Genomic DNA, 15680 nt, shown 5'->3' with positions numbered 1-15680 from the left:
TCAAAAGTCCTAAATTGTGTGATATATTATATATTTTCACTAATTACAAGAGGTTATTATAGTGAGTATCAGTACAATAATTTAAAAATAAAGAGAAAGTAGACTTTTCCTAGTATAAAGTAAATGACTAAAATTGGCACAAAAGTAATCAAAAGCTAGAACAGGATAAATACCATAGAAAAAGTTAGCAAGTTTATTTTACTAATAAAGGCACCTAGATATGGTTTCCTAACTGAGTTATAGTTAACCTTTAGCGAGCTGGGGACTTCCAATAATATTTCAACTATTCCCCCAACTAGGACCTCCACTTCATTTTATGAAGTCAGCTTAATGCCAAAACCCACAGATATGGCTCCAAAAATGAAAACTAATCAATATCAATTAGGAGTATAAATAATTCTAAATGAAATGTTATCAAATACAATCCAGTAATATATCAAAAATCAGATTATATTCACAGAATATACAAGACTAATTCAATATCTAGACATCTTTTGATATAATTTCTTATATCAACAATGTATAGTCATTGGAATCATTTCAGAAGAAGTAGCATACTTGAAACAAGTTCTTCCTGGAAGAAATTTTTAAAAGATGTTCAAATTAATTGTACAGCTTCCATGTATTTGTGAGTAGCTAGAGACTTGGATAAAATAAACAATTCAGAAACAAAGTGTGAAAAGAAATATTCTCATAGTTGGTCTGAAAAGCATGTTCCATATATTCTCATGGTATTCCAAAGAAGAACACAATAGACTAAAACTTTTAAGATTTTCCATCACAATACTAAGAGAGACAGCACTTGTAAAGAAGGGAGACGCTCACATACAGAGAGAGCGAGAGAGAGAGAGAACCATGAGGAGAAGGAGCAAGCAGAGCAAGAGGAACAGAAGGAAAAATAAAAGGTAGGCGGAGGGTGAACAGCTGGTTTATGACCTTTCTTCCAGTCTCAGGATGCCCAAGGATTTGGTCAAATCCTCCTTGAAATACTAATTCAAATAATTTATAACAGTACCTCAGACGTAAGATAAATGAGACTCTGAATGAGGTCACCCTGTACTCACTGTCAGGTTTATTGAGTAAAGGGTAACCTGAATAATAAGGCACAGACACTGAGTAGGGAAAAGGTTAAGGGGTAGGGTAAGCAGGGAAATCGAGGAGGGGCCTGACTGGGCTCCAGAACTATTCCTGGCAGGCAGAGATGTTGAGACAGGGCGAACAAGAGATAAGGGAACAAACCAAACCACCCCACCCTGGATATTAGGGGGTATTTTTTATGGCAGCTACACTGTAACCACAGAAAATGACAAGACCTCAAAGCAGAAATGAACATTAAGGATGTTATTAAGAGTCCTTTCTCAAACCAAGATGGCACAAGAATCTCAAGGCCACGACAAGCTTTCCTGTCAGTTCTCAATAAAAGACTGCCAGTGACAGCCCACAGTGGAAACCCACTCAGGACCCCTCTCCCTCTAGAGAGCTTTTCTCTTTCCTTTCTGCTCTCACCTTCACTTAATAAACTTCCACTTCACTTCACCCTTTTGTGTCCCTGAGATCCATTCTTCGACTCCTCGAGACAAGAACCCTGTAACCAGAGCAGAGGGTTGGTCCCATATTCCCAGGATGAGCACTGGAAGAGATTATGGTACTAACAGTATAAAAACTGAAAGTACTGGTGTCTGATGGCCACCCTGAGCTGGTCTGACCCAATCCCACCTCATCTGTCATGACCTTATGACCACAGGGCTTTCAGAATGTCATTCTGGGAGACCTCTGTTATGCTGTTCCTGAAAATGCTGTGATTTTTCCTGCCTGTATATTTTTTTAAGATTTATTTATTTATTTATTTTAGAGAGAGAGGGAGAGAACTCATGGGGGGAGGGTCAGAGAGAGAGGGAGAGAATCTCAAGCAGACGCCACACTGAGCACCGACGTGGGGCTCAACCTCACAATCCTGAGATCATGACGTGAGCCAAGACCAAGAGTCAGACACTTAACGGACTGAACCACCCAGGCACCTCTGTCCTGTGTATTTACATAAAGAAGGTAAATTGGGCAGGAGGAAGCCTCTTGTGTCTCATGGGTTTCATTGTTAATGTGAACCTAAGACCACAGCTGCTGGTCAAGCCAAATAAGGCTTGCAAAGAAATGAATAAAGTTATTGGGAAGAGAGTATTCAGTGACTAGGGGCAGGCTGAGAAAAAGTACTCACACATCTCTTCACTTCTTCAATTGTTTCATACAACATTTTGAGAAATGTTCTCTCCTTTTTATGGGGCAGGTATACCCTTATTAAAATAGAAATAAATTGTATTTATTATTCGATCTTATTTAATTTAAAAGTAAGAAAACTGTATTTATTTCATTGTCTGTTTTTTAATCACAGTAAAATTTTCATGTTCGCGTACTCTCCAGATGAGTAGAACTTTGGGAAACTTCCAGTATTTGAAACCACCATCTTTTACTTCTGAATATTACCAAGTTTAAGGCAATTCTCCTTTTAAGGAGGCCTCTGACATAAAGATAAATGTCCATCTTGAGAGATGAATTTTACTCACAAATTGCCATTGGCCTTACCTCTTTTCTGGTGTGGCGGCAAGTTTTCCTTAGTATCTTCTCTGTTCTTGATTCACACACTCCACCCTGGTCCCTCTCAGAAACCAAGGATGTCTTTTCTCCCTCCTGATCATCCAGCTTCAAATTTGACACTTCAAAGAAAACTAGCCCTGAAGGGGAAATGACAAATGTCAGTTTCTCCTGACTCAGGGATATCTGAGGTTAAGATCCATACATGTAGAAATATATACATGAAAGAGGAATTATATGTATGAGCAATTCAATTGAGAGAGGCTAAAGCCTGAAGTAGGTCCTAAGCAAATACAAGAAAACAGTAATAAAATATCTTGTCTCTTATATCTCATCTCTACGCTTGTACCCTACCCCAATTATCTTCGAAACCTCTCATAGAGACAGACAAACCTGATGAAGTAGCTTGAGACACATCACTCCTTCCTGCTAGCTCTTTTTCTCCATTTGCTGGCATCTCCAATAGCATTTGAACATCTTCCTCCATTTCATAGTTTTGTAAAATCTTTACTAGAAACTCGTTGCCAACGATGGGTTTACCTGATAATATGGGGGGGGGGACTGCTGAAAACTGGAGTCTCCTAAGGAAATTATATTTCAGAAAAAATATTCCTCTTGGTCAACATGCAGTAACACCCCCACTTTATGAACTAGAGTTATGGCACCAGTGGGCACAATGGAGAGCAAAAGAGTAAAAGCAAACAAACAGACAACAGTTAGATACCAAAGAGAGAGACAGGCACGTCTGAGAGAGATGAGAGTGGCCTACTGTCTCATTTAGGTTTAAAGTGAAATGAAGAATTCAATTCATACTGGACTAAAAGCTCCAACAATTTAAAGATATAGTCTTCTCTTTGGCCTTGATTTTTTCCTTTCCTTAACCAGGATAGGAAAGTGTTGAAAAGTCAATAGATAAATATTAAGGATCCTAAAGGCAACAGCTAAAGGAATAATACACACAAATTCTGATGAAAGGAACATTGTGAAAAGGATACCTGTATGGGAGATACCCTCTTTTTGGAGGATTTTCAAAGGAATTTCCAATGAATGATTCTGGAAAATAAAATTTAGAAGATTTTCAGTTTGGTGAGATACCTGAGCACACTGGAGCAATTAGATTTCTTGGACAGGATGAATAACCAAATTTGACATCTGTGGGTGTCTTTTGCTGAATATTGTCACCCAGAAGATAAAGTGAAACTAAGGCTGTAGTTATCTCCACAGACTTAAATTTTATCTTACAAATTTTAGTCAGAACATTCATAGACAGTTAGGTCACTGAAGTCAAGTTGGAGAGAGTTCCAGTCTTTGGCTTTGCCCCAATGCCACTGTGATTCTGTGCCCAGCACTGGGCTCATGAAAAATCCAATATAGCTGCAATGAATTCATGCTCCATTTTTATACTAGCATAACCCTCACAAGGACATCTACAATTATATATAATTTTCTAGAGCTCACAGCTATTGCGTGGTGAAGTAGTTCAATACTAATATTTCCTTTATGCAACATTCCCTCCATCTAAAGCATGCCCGACATGGAGTCACTAGTATTTAAATTCATGTGTCCAATGTCAATATTCCCTTAGCATCCCCAGGATGCTTGCTTGCCCTAAGAATTATACAAACTTAATAATAGTTTTCTACTATTCCAATTTTCCTCTAACTCCTGGGGGTAAGTGATAACTAACCTTGGATGGCAAGCACTCCATTTCTGAAATCACTGAAGACAGATTTCCACTAGGAGAGTTCGCTTTTTAAAGGAAAGTAAATCTAATCAGTACAAATCCAGCCAATGCAACTCAAGTGATTAGATCAAGTTTGGGTCTCAAATACCCCTGATAATCTGATGAAGCTTCAGACTCTTTGACCATGAAGATTATACTCCCAATTTCTTTTGAGTGCATAAATCTTCTAGAGGTATATTTAATCCCTGAAGCCCATTTATGGAAGTCATGTTTAATCCCTAGATGAGCAAATTTTCCCTGAAGAGTCCAGTGTCTAAACACAGTCCTATTTATCCTGTATCTTAAAAATTAGGAAGATTAGTAGTAGTGCCAAGGAAGAGTGAGTATAACTATATTGAGAGCTAACCAAAAAAGAACTCTTCTGTTCAAACTATCTTTCACGTCTAGAATTTCAAGTTCAGAAAGAAAATACAAATTTGCCATTGTAGTGATGGTTTTAAAATATTTGATAAATTTCTAAAAATTTATTTTTACTCTGTCAAGTGACAGAGTGACAGTGTTTTTTTCTCAGCTCAATAGAAGTTTTTTGTCTGTTTTTCTTGAACAAGATCAGCCAACAAGGATCTTACAAAGAAAGCAAGTAAAGATGGTGTTCCCCTCCCATGCTGCTCCTAAAAATGCTGTCATGAGAGACCAATATTCTACTTTGTGCCTAAGGGCTGTTTGAAAATGAAGTTTTCCATCTTTAGGCAGAGCTGAAAGACATTCCAATTTCAGTAATAGTAAAAATTATTTTGGTGTTGTATTTAGAAAGCAAACTAATGATCTGTGAATTTCTCTGACTGATTTTTGTCTCTTATGGCCCTTAAATATTTGCCCTATTAAAATGGAAAAAGAAAAGAAAAGAAAGAAACTTCACTTTTTCCCTGAGAAGGAAGTCACTCCTAATTAGGAAAAAAATACATCCTGAATCTCCCCTTAATTCTTAATAAATGTGATCTTTTAGAAGCTTGTGAAGTTCATTAACTTTTTCCTAAAGAATTTACAGCAGGAAGTAAACTATAATGTGAAAAAGTTTCATTTGAAAAAGCCATTGAAAACACCACTCATGTATTAATTTATTATTCACTTACTTGGGAACCAAATGATTCAATTCTTTGTTATCAAAAATAGGATTCCTTTTAGAAGATTATCAAACAAAACTTCGGAGACTGATTTTCTTTTACAATCGATGTGTTTTCAGTGACTAAAGAAGTTACACTTTTAAGCAAATCATATCTCCATTGCTGCAGCATTACTGAGAGGTGAAATCAGTTTTTGCCAGGGCTTTTCTCCCCATGGTACTCAGTCGTCTTAGAATAGAGGAACTAAAAGTCTTCCTTACTTGACTTTCAGCTTCCAAACCAAGATCAAAAGATGCCTAGATAACTTTTGGCAAGGAATAAAAGCTCACAAAACATTTAATCAATCTCTTTTCCCTAACAAGATTTTTTTTTCTAATATGCATATCCTGGATGTCTCCCCAGCATCCACTCATGCTGGTTTTTTTACTGGAGAGAGGAGGGGGAGGCTGGCAGGAGAAAGGGATCCAGCCCCGGGACAGGTCCACAGCACTGAGAACAGCTAACCTCATCAAGCCCCTCTTCTCTGTTGATGGTTAGCGCAGGCAGCAGCCTAAAGGATAGGGTTAAACCAATCAGCACAGTTTTTATAAAAATCAGTGGTAGACTCTCGAGAAAGTCTGGTAACCATAGTCCCTAATACAATTTTCTTTCGGGAAGTCTTACTTAAATTGTCTGTACCCTATATTGTACCCTATAATGACTTTCAATGCTCAAAAACTAGCAAGTTGAAATGTGTATCTCTTTATTTTTGGACTTTCTTCTTTATATTTGCTCTATTTCATTTTCGTCTGAGGTAAATCCCTCTGCCCGTTCGGGGACCTGGACACATCAATTCTCCCTACTTTGTTCCTCTAAGTCTCTCCCATTTTACATCCAAAAGATGAACTTTCAGTTTGAAAGCAAAGTGTGACATTTTTTTCCTATAATACCTTTTCCATTTATTAGGATGCTTTGAGAGGCACAGCTTATATTTATTTTGGATTATCTTTCTCTGAACATCAAAATAATTTTCTTTTCAAATTCCTTCAACTTATGTTGTTCTCAGTTCATTCTTACTATGTCGGTAATTCTCTTTTGAATTAATGTTTGAGTATTTTAATGATGTTTCAGGATGATATATGTTTACTCAATATATTTCAATATATTTACTCTATCATCTTACTTTCCACTATATTTCTTTTTTGAAATAAACATGTACTTGAGTAATTATTGAACTTAGTTTCCTTACCAAATGTTATGCACTAACATTTTTTTTCATTCTAAGTTTTCTTTTATCTCTTCAATACTGTGACCCTTTTCTTCTATATAATACTGACTTAAAACCATAAAATAAAACTATGGAAAATCATATTGATTAACATAGATTTGTTAATATCTTAAAAGCTTCTTACAAAAGTAATATATTAGGAAGAAGTATGTTTCATTGCAAGAATTAAATAATTAAAATTATCTGTTTATGTTGTAAATACAATGTAAACTGAGAAGAAAAATATCAGGTGACAATTTTGATAGGTGTCAAAGGAAAGAATGAAGCTCTGCAATAAACTTCTGATTTTAAAAAATTCTTATTAAATTAGACACAGTAAAATACTTTTTACAAAAAAAAATCAATTTACATAATACAGATATGTTAATGCCAACATTTTTTCTTCTCTTATATTTTTAAGTGTTGCTTCTATCTCAATTGTTATAACTTTTTTATAAACATACACTTCATGCTTCCTTTCTATTTTGCTTTCTATATTTTCTTTCCCAAAATTTTCATCTCTACATCTTTGTCTTCAGCTTCATCTCAGAAACTGCTCAAATTTTAGCCTAAAACAATCCTTTATTCTCTAATATCAATTCATTTTTTTTAACTTTAGTGCACTTTTTGTGTTATTATAATTTGTACTTATATTATGGCTTTTAATTTCTTTATTTTCTTTTTATCTAGTTTTCCAAGAACCTCAATCTGTTCTTTCCCAAGCTTTTTGTCCCTGTTCCATGGAGGTCATATCTTTCATATACTGTTGATGATGATGAGCAGTTTTAACTTTAAATTTCTATCTAATTTATTTAGTAAACCATTTTAAAAACTGAGCTCTTCCTCTGAGTCTTCTTAAAGTTTATGATCATTTTTCTCAATATTTAAGATTTTTTCTTTTTTATACTCCTATTTTTAAAAATATTTTTATTTATCCTCAAATGAGTAGGAATCTTGCCAAACTCCCATGCTAAGAGGCATGTAGATTTCCCTTGGTTCTATTCATTTGATATACATATATGTGGTCTGAATGACCTTCTAAGACCTATACTTACAGGTCAATTTGTTGTCATTAGCACTTTTCTCAATTCCCAGTACTCTATCCAGATTCTTTCCTCTAAGGCAGTGTTTTTTCAAACTGAAGATTACTATGTATTAACAGATCCTGAAATCATTTTAGAAAATCACAGTTAGCAATGTCAGTGTGCATTGCACATAACTGTTTAAGTATTGCTTGGTGATGGCTTTTTTCAGTTGTATGTACATATACATGCATATGTATGTAAAATGCATTTCTTACTGCTGTCATAGTCAGAACTGTTTGAAGAGCACTGCTTTTGGCTGGATCTCTTGTTTTATATCCTAGTCCCACTACCTGTATACCTAGTCCCACTATCTTTTGAAATACTAGACATAACAAAATTCAAACCCACCTTCAGATGGTCGTATTTGTTACACATCAGGATACAATAAAACTTCCTTTGATTACTCTGACACATTTCTCCCTACCTCTCTCCCCAACCCCTTCTGGCCCTGGTCTTGACAAACACTGCTCTTAAATGCAATGATAAAGCAGAAAGATGGTTGGAAGAGTTGCTCTCTTTCTCCAGTGGACAGCATACATAGTTCAGGGATAACTGTTCAATTTTATGGTTTAACACGACCCTACATTTCTAAACAAAGGAGGCAAGAATGAAGTGTCTTTCAGCCTTCTTTCATGTAGATGGAGCTGCTGTACCTGTTTGGAACATATCACCACCAGCTGTGTATTCAGTAGAAGGAAATAATTGATTTGCTATTAGTCTTCTACTTAACTGTCTTATTTTTCAAACTTGTCTGTTTCATTCTAGATATTTTATGGAGAAACTACTGTAACATTTCTAGTCTGATGACATTCGAAAGCACTTATTTTATTTGAAAGCACTTACTTTATTTAAAATTGTCATTTGCCTGTTTTCTGGTATCATACTCATTTTTTCTCTTATCTCCTTTTCCCTTTTGGTTTATTTTACTTTGTGAAGGAATTTCAATCTAAAATGGAACCGGAGGATATAAAACGAAAAATCTCATGCATATGCACTCTGCACTTAGGAAAACAAAATGTAAGAAACTGATTTTCCATAAATGCCTGATTTACAGAAAACTGATAATGTTGAAATTTTCTTAAATGGTAGGGAATTGGTCAAGGGTTACTTTATATGAACCTTGGGATATTTTTGTTTATAGTTTCTAGAGACATGAACAAGAAATGCCACAGATCAAGTCGATCTCACAAAATAAGCGGAAGTGAACTTTATTTGTATGATTGGACTAGTTTGTCTGTTCAGGGAATTTTCAAAGCTGGTCTCTGCTTTTGATTTTAAGTCTCTAAAGTGAAATCTCCCCTCTTCACATTCCCTGCCCATAAATACAACCTACCTCAAACCCTCATCACGCTCCTCTTGCTACAGTTTGTGCAGCCCAATTTGCAATTCCTCTGCTATTCCCAAATAAACCCTCTCTCTCTTTTTTTTTTTTCTTTACAATTTTGAGCTTCTTCAGTTTACCTATTTTTTAGGTCAGTTTTCCTTGGTATCAGAAGTAGAATCCAGGGATGCCTGGGTGGCTCAGTCGGTTAAGCATCCCACTCTTGATTTCGGCTCAGGTCATGATCTCATGAGGTTGTGAGATGGAGCCCTGCAAGGGGGTCCGTGCTGGGTGTGGAGCCTGCTTAATATTGTCTCCCCCCACCCACACACACACACTCCCTTTCCTTCTCTCTCAAGAAGAAGAAGAAGAAGAGGAAGAAGAAGAGGAAGGATCCAAAGGAGATGACCATGAAGGATGACAATCCTCCAAATGGAGCAAGATGCCCTCTCTTCTCCAAGCCCCTTGAGCTCCTTGCTTCCAGAAATTGCTGCTTATGACAGGTTCATGTGTCTCTCACATTCAGAGCTCACATTCTTAGCTCCCTCCTTTTAGTTAAGTTTTCTAATTTTATGTGAGATCTATTTAAGGGCTTTGTCTTTTTTGGTGAATATTCATTTGTTTTCTTGGTTTCCAGAAGCATGCTAGAATTTTGGTATAATTCTTTGGAATTCTTAAGAGCAAAACAAAAAAATATATGTGGTCAGCACAGGTTGAACAAATAAATGCTACTAGAGGGCCCACCTCCTCCTTATGAAAGATTTTGGTGTCTGAAGTAAAAGATTCTTGTAAGAGGATAAGTTGGTCACACACAGGCCAGATTGGCATTTAGTCGCCTGCCAACTACAAGACAACTCTGTGCAATAGGGGACATCTGGTCATTGTCGTGTTATGGAACATGGACTGGATTGCCCTACGGAAGAACCAAGCGGCACCCAGAGATCCTGGAGGATAGGAGGTTTATTTAACGTCAACAGGCTCAGAGGAGAGTGATCTCCAAAGGTCTGAGCCCCAAGCACAAGCAAAAGGGGCAATTTATATACTTCTACTTCTGCATACTTGGTACTTTTGGGGCGTGCGCGAAGCAGGGCAGGGAGAAGAACCCGGATTGGTGCACACAGGAAGCAGAGCAGGGAGAAGAACCCGGAAGAGCCCCGGGGCCAAGACTGGGACTCTCTCGCTGGCTCGGTTGGCCATCTTAGGACACAGATTTTCCTTATCAGTTGGACAACTAGGGCAATAGCCATCTGCCAGGAAAAAAGAAGTACCCCATGAAAGGAACACTATAAAACAAAACACAACTCCCAACCTTAAAAGCACACCCATCAGGCTATTCAGGAATTGCTTTTCTCTTTGCCTTCAAGAAACCCTCTGAGATAAGGGATCCCAACCACCTAAATGCTCTAACAGTGGTGCATTTAGGGGATCCAGTGGTCCCTAAATGGCCCCACCTTACTAAAGGTAATTTAGAACTTCAATGGCCACTATGGGGAACTTGCCATCTCCCCAGACTTGATTTTCTTTAGACTATATTAGAAGACCACAATAATAGAACAAACAAACTGAATGGGATAGTTATTTTAATCAATACCTAGAGGATTCTAAATGTACTCAAGATTCTAAATTTGCCTCTTTACAAAATACTATTTCTAAGTTAACTGAAGTAAATAAACAACCAAAACGTTATTAAAAAAAAAATCTGAAGCCTCTTCTTTAACAATACCAGCAAAGTTTCCCCCCAGCCCCATTGCTCCACCTTCTATAGATCCACCTTTGCCTAACGCCTTCCTTTATCTGATCTCCCCTTCTTCTCTAAAGCTGAAATCTTACCGACTGAGCCTGTTAGAACTCTCCCTTTTAAAATGAGGCCTCTGAGGATACTGCTAAACCATTGATTTCTTACAATCCATGGACCAGAGCTGAACTTAGAGCTACAATAAAAAAATTTCCCAAGGTAACTGAGGATCCTCATAGATTTGCCAAAGAATTCAATATTGTAATTCAAACTTACCAACCTGGCTTCTCTGATCTTTATTGATTAGTCCACATGCTTGTTGGAGAAGGTCAAGCCCAACACTGGATGAAAACTACTAATTGGAAAAGCACTGAACAATCTCTAGAATTCCAGTTAAGTCAGCCCACCAGATCTTTTATGTGATCAAGCTCATGCCATGGCCAAAGACTTCATCTGTTCATGATTACTATAGTAGACTTCAAGTTGTTTTTAAAGAAAATTCTGGACTCCCTGTGGACATTGAATTCACCAGGGAAGGCTTTAATTCAGTGGTTTCAAATGGTTTAGACATAGATCTATCTCTGTTAGTCGAGAGAACCTGCGTAGCATGGGAAACAGTACCCACACTTGATCTCATCAAACTAGCTAATCAGTTAAGCCACACCCTAGAAGATAATTCCAAAAAAAGTGCAACTAAAATTTTAAATTTCCAAATTCAATATAGGGAATTGCCCAAACAAACTCTCCCTATCAGATTCTGTCATTATTGTAAGAAAAAAAAAAACAAAAACCTGGCTATTGGGAAAAGGACTGCTACGAATTAAAAAGGTCTAATGATTAGAGCTTTCCAAGAGCCAAGTGTCAGACTCATCCCAATGATGGGACTCCAGGGAAACACAGGGTTTGTTTCCCATTCTACCATTAAGTAGGCTGGGGGGAACTACTCTCCAGATCAGGGACAAATTCTTACAATATTAACACAGGAGCTACTCTATTGGTGCTCAACCCCCCAACAATTAAACACTCCCTTCCTCAGAGTAAAACATTTATTCAAATAATAGGGGTCTCAAGTAAACCACAATGTGTTCCTATTTCTAAACCTATACCTTTCCCTTGGGACTTTTGCAAGATAAACATCCATTTCTCCTCAGTGAATTAGCCACTTATTAGGACACAGTTTCCTAGAAAAATATCATACTGCCATTTCTTTCTCTTGAATTCAAATTCTCTGACTGAATACATATCCCTCGAATGTAATTCCCCAAAAATCCAACACCTTTTCCTTTCACATGTACTTTACAAACCAGGGAAGATCGAACTTCAGTTTCATCTCCATTATTAATTTTAGTGTCCCCTACTCAATAGGCAAAACTCTTCATAGACATAGGCAGAATTCATAGTGCCCCTCCTGTTAAGATCCAAATTGATCCCTTGAAACCTCTCCCCCCAAATTTATCAATACCCTACAAACAAAGAATATTTACAAGGCATAAGATCTATCATGAAGGACCAAAAAGTGCACAGACTTATTATTCCTTGCACCAATCCTTGAAATATCCCTGTTTTATCTATAAGAAAACCTAATGGTTGAAGATAGAGGTTTGTCCAAGATCTCCAAGCAATAAATAACATTGTTATTCCTTACCATCCTGTTGTTTCTAATCCCCATACATTACTTTCCCTGGGAAGGACAATATACCTAGACAGTAATGTGCCTGGGTTTTACTGAAAGTTCTTCTTACTTTTCACAAATTTTAAAAGGTGATCTAGATGATATAAAATTTTCTGGAGGCCCCACATTACTACGATATGTAGATAATTTACTTCTCTGCTTATCTTCTCAAGCTTCCTCACAAAAAAACAGTATTCATCTGTTAAAACTCTTAGGCACTAAGGGACACGGGGTCTCCAAGGAAAAGCTGAAATTTGTTCAAGCTTAAGTACATTACTGTCCCAACCCTTATATGTCTTATTTAAAAAAAAAAAGTCCTAAACCTGACCCCATTATCTAGGAAAATCAAGATGACTTGGCCTTTAAAACCTTGAAGAGAAGCTTAAAAAGTCCACCTGCTCTTGGACATTCAAATTATCAGCTACCCCTTTTTGGTTTTGTATATGAAAAAGAGGAAAATGCCCTCAGAGTACTTACCCAAAAACAGGGGGGCTACCACCAACCTCTAGATTACTACAGCCAACAATGAAATCTCATGATCTGAGGTTACCCTTATACCTTAGAATTTTACTGCCTTTCTGGTAAAGGAGATTGAAAAAATAGTTATGGGATCTTTTTAAACATCTTAGTGCCTCACGCTGTCGAAGCTCACTTGAGCTCACACAACACCCAGCACCTTTCAGCAAGTCACCTTGCTTCTTATGAAATTCTCTTGCTAACCACCCCTCATATCACTCTCGTTTATTGTAACAATCTCAACCTTGCTATCCTTCCTTCCTCAATGGACAAAATCCCCTATGACTGTTTAACTTTGACTATTTACCTTTCACCTAGTAAGTGATTACTTACAAGAAACCCCCTTGAAAAATGTTGATTTCTCACAGTTTACTGATGGCTCCTACCTGAAAAAGGAAAATGGTAAATATTGTGCTGGATATGTGAAGTCACTGAGACTGCACCCTTACCTTTGGCCATTTCAGCCCAACAAGGTGAATTATATGCTCTTACTTGAGAATATACTCTAGCTAAAGGTAAAACCACAAACATCTATACTTATGGTCCTTATTTCCAAAATTTGTTAGATGCTTTGCTCCTACCAGCAGCTCTAGATATTATTACAGTCTCTGGGCATTCTAAGTCTTATGACTCTGGGAGTCATAAGGAACCACGTTGCTGATGCCTCCACAAAAACTATGGCTCTTATGGGATTCAAGACTAGAAAATCACTTTCCCTGGTGATGACCTAAGAGGGTTCATAAGGGAAAAATACAAAAATTGGCCTCTGGATAGGAAAAACAAAATTAGATGTCTAAAGGATTATGAAAAAAAGAAACTTTGATTCAAACCTAATAAAAAACAAGTCCTGCTAGAAAGGTCTAAAATTAACATTCATGAATCAATATTGGTGGTGAAACATTGGCAAGGCCGCAAAAAGTGCTTTTCTTGCTTGTTCCATTTGTCCTAAACTTAACCCAGGGAAACTTATCTGTAGTTCTCCTGGACATTTTAATTTACCCAATGTACTATTCAAGGTTTGGCAAATGGATTTCACACAACTGCTCCTGTCTTAGGGATATAAGTATGTTCCAGTAATGGTTTGCATGTTTTTACATTGAACTGAAGTTTTCCCATGTACACAGGTAACTGCCTCTTCTGTAGCTAACATCTTAGAAAAGATTATTCCCACTTGAGGATCACCCTGCCCCTCCCCCAAACTTCATAGTAATCATGGAACCCACCTCACTATTCAAATACTTTGATGAGTCTGTACTGTCTGGCTAGTTCTGCAATACTGCCATTGTGCTTATCATCCTCAGTCTTTAGGATTGGTAAAATATACAAATGGAATTATTAAGACTCAGTTAACTAAATTAGTTGAAACTCTCCAAATACCCTGGCCAAATATTTACCATTGGTTCTTCTATATCTTATATCTACTTCCTTCAGGATACATAAACTTTTGCCTTTTTTTAAGATTTTATTTATTTACTTGAGAGAGAAAGATAGAGAAAGCACAAGTGGGGGAAGGGGCAGAGGGAGAGAACATCCAAGCAGACTCCCTTGAGCACAGAGCCTGACATAGGGCTCGATCTCACGACCCATGAGATCAGGACCTGAGTAGAAACCAAGTATGGGATGCTCGACCAATTGAGCCACCCAAATTTTGCCTTTTGAAATAATTACAGAACAGCTAATGCACTTAGACCCCCCCACACACACACTTATTTTTACCCACAACTAATAAAAGGGGATATAATTCAGTTTTGCAAAGGTCTGATCAAGTACTTAGAAAATAATCATGCTCTGGTAGAACAGTCTTTCCACAGTGCATTCCCAGGACATGAAGACAAACTCACATCTTACAGCCTGGAAACTTTGTCTATTGGAAAGACATCTCCAAAAAAATTCTTCAAGCTCACTGGCAAGGCCTCTACCATGTGTTATTAACTAATCTCTGGGCAGTCAGACTTCAAGGAATAGATTCCTAGATTCATGTGTCACATCTCAAGAATGCCCCAAAACCTGAATGGACTTGTATACCAACTGGTGACCTGAAACTGAAAATCTCTGGGAACTGAAGCAGACAGCATCTGAAATAGACAACTTACCCAAGATATGCAGACTAGGCCTGTATAACTTCACATTTTTTTTTAATTACTCTATGTTTATCACTCGGCATCAGGAAAATCCAAATCAAAACCTCAATGAGATACCACCTCACACCAGTCAGAATGGCTAAAATTAACAAGTCAGGAAACAACAAATGTTGGCGGGGATGCGGAGAAAGGGGAACCCTCCTCACTGTTGGTGGGAATGCAAGCTGGTGCAACCACTCTGGAAAACAGTATGGAAGTTCCTCAAAAAGTTGAAAATAGAGCTGCCCTATGACCCAGCAATTGCATTACTGTATATTTACCCTAAATATACAAATGTAGGGATCCGAAGGGGCACATGCACCCCAATGTTTATAGCAGCAATGTCCACAATAGCCAAACTATGGAAAGAGCCAAGATGCCCATCGACAGATGAATGGATAAAGAAGATGTGGTATACTCATCAAACTCAACACCCAAAGAAAAAAGAATCCAATCAAGAAATGGGCAGAAGACATGAACAGACATTTTTCCAAAGAAGACATCCAAATGGCCAACAGACACATGAAAAAGTGCTCAATATCGCTCAGCATCAGGGAAATCCAAATCAAAACCTCAATGAGATACCACCTC

Source organism: Leptonychotes weddellii, chromosome 5 (assembly GCF_054177405.1).
Source record: "Leptonychotes weddellii isolate Sample4059 chromosome 5, ASM5417740v2, whole genome shotgun sequence".
Classification (NCBI taxonomy): Eukaryota; Metazoa; Chordata; class Mammalia; order Carnivora; family Phocidae; genus Leptonychotes; species Leptonychotes weddellii.
This window is presented reverse-complemented; position numbering follows the sequence as displayed.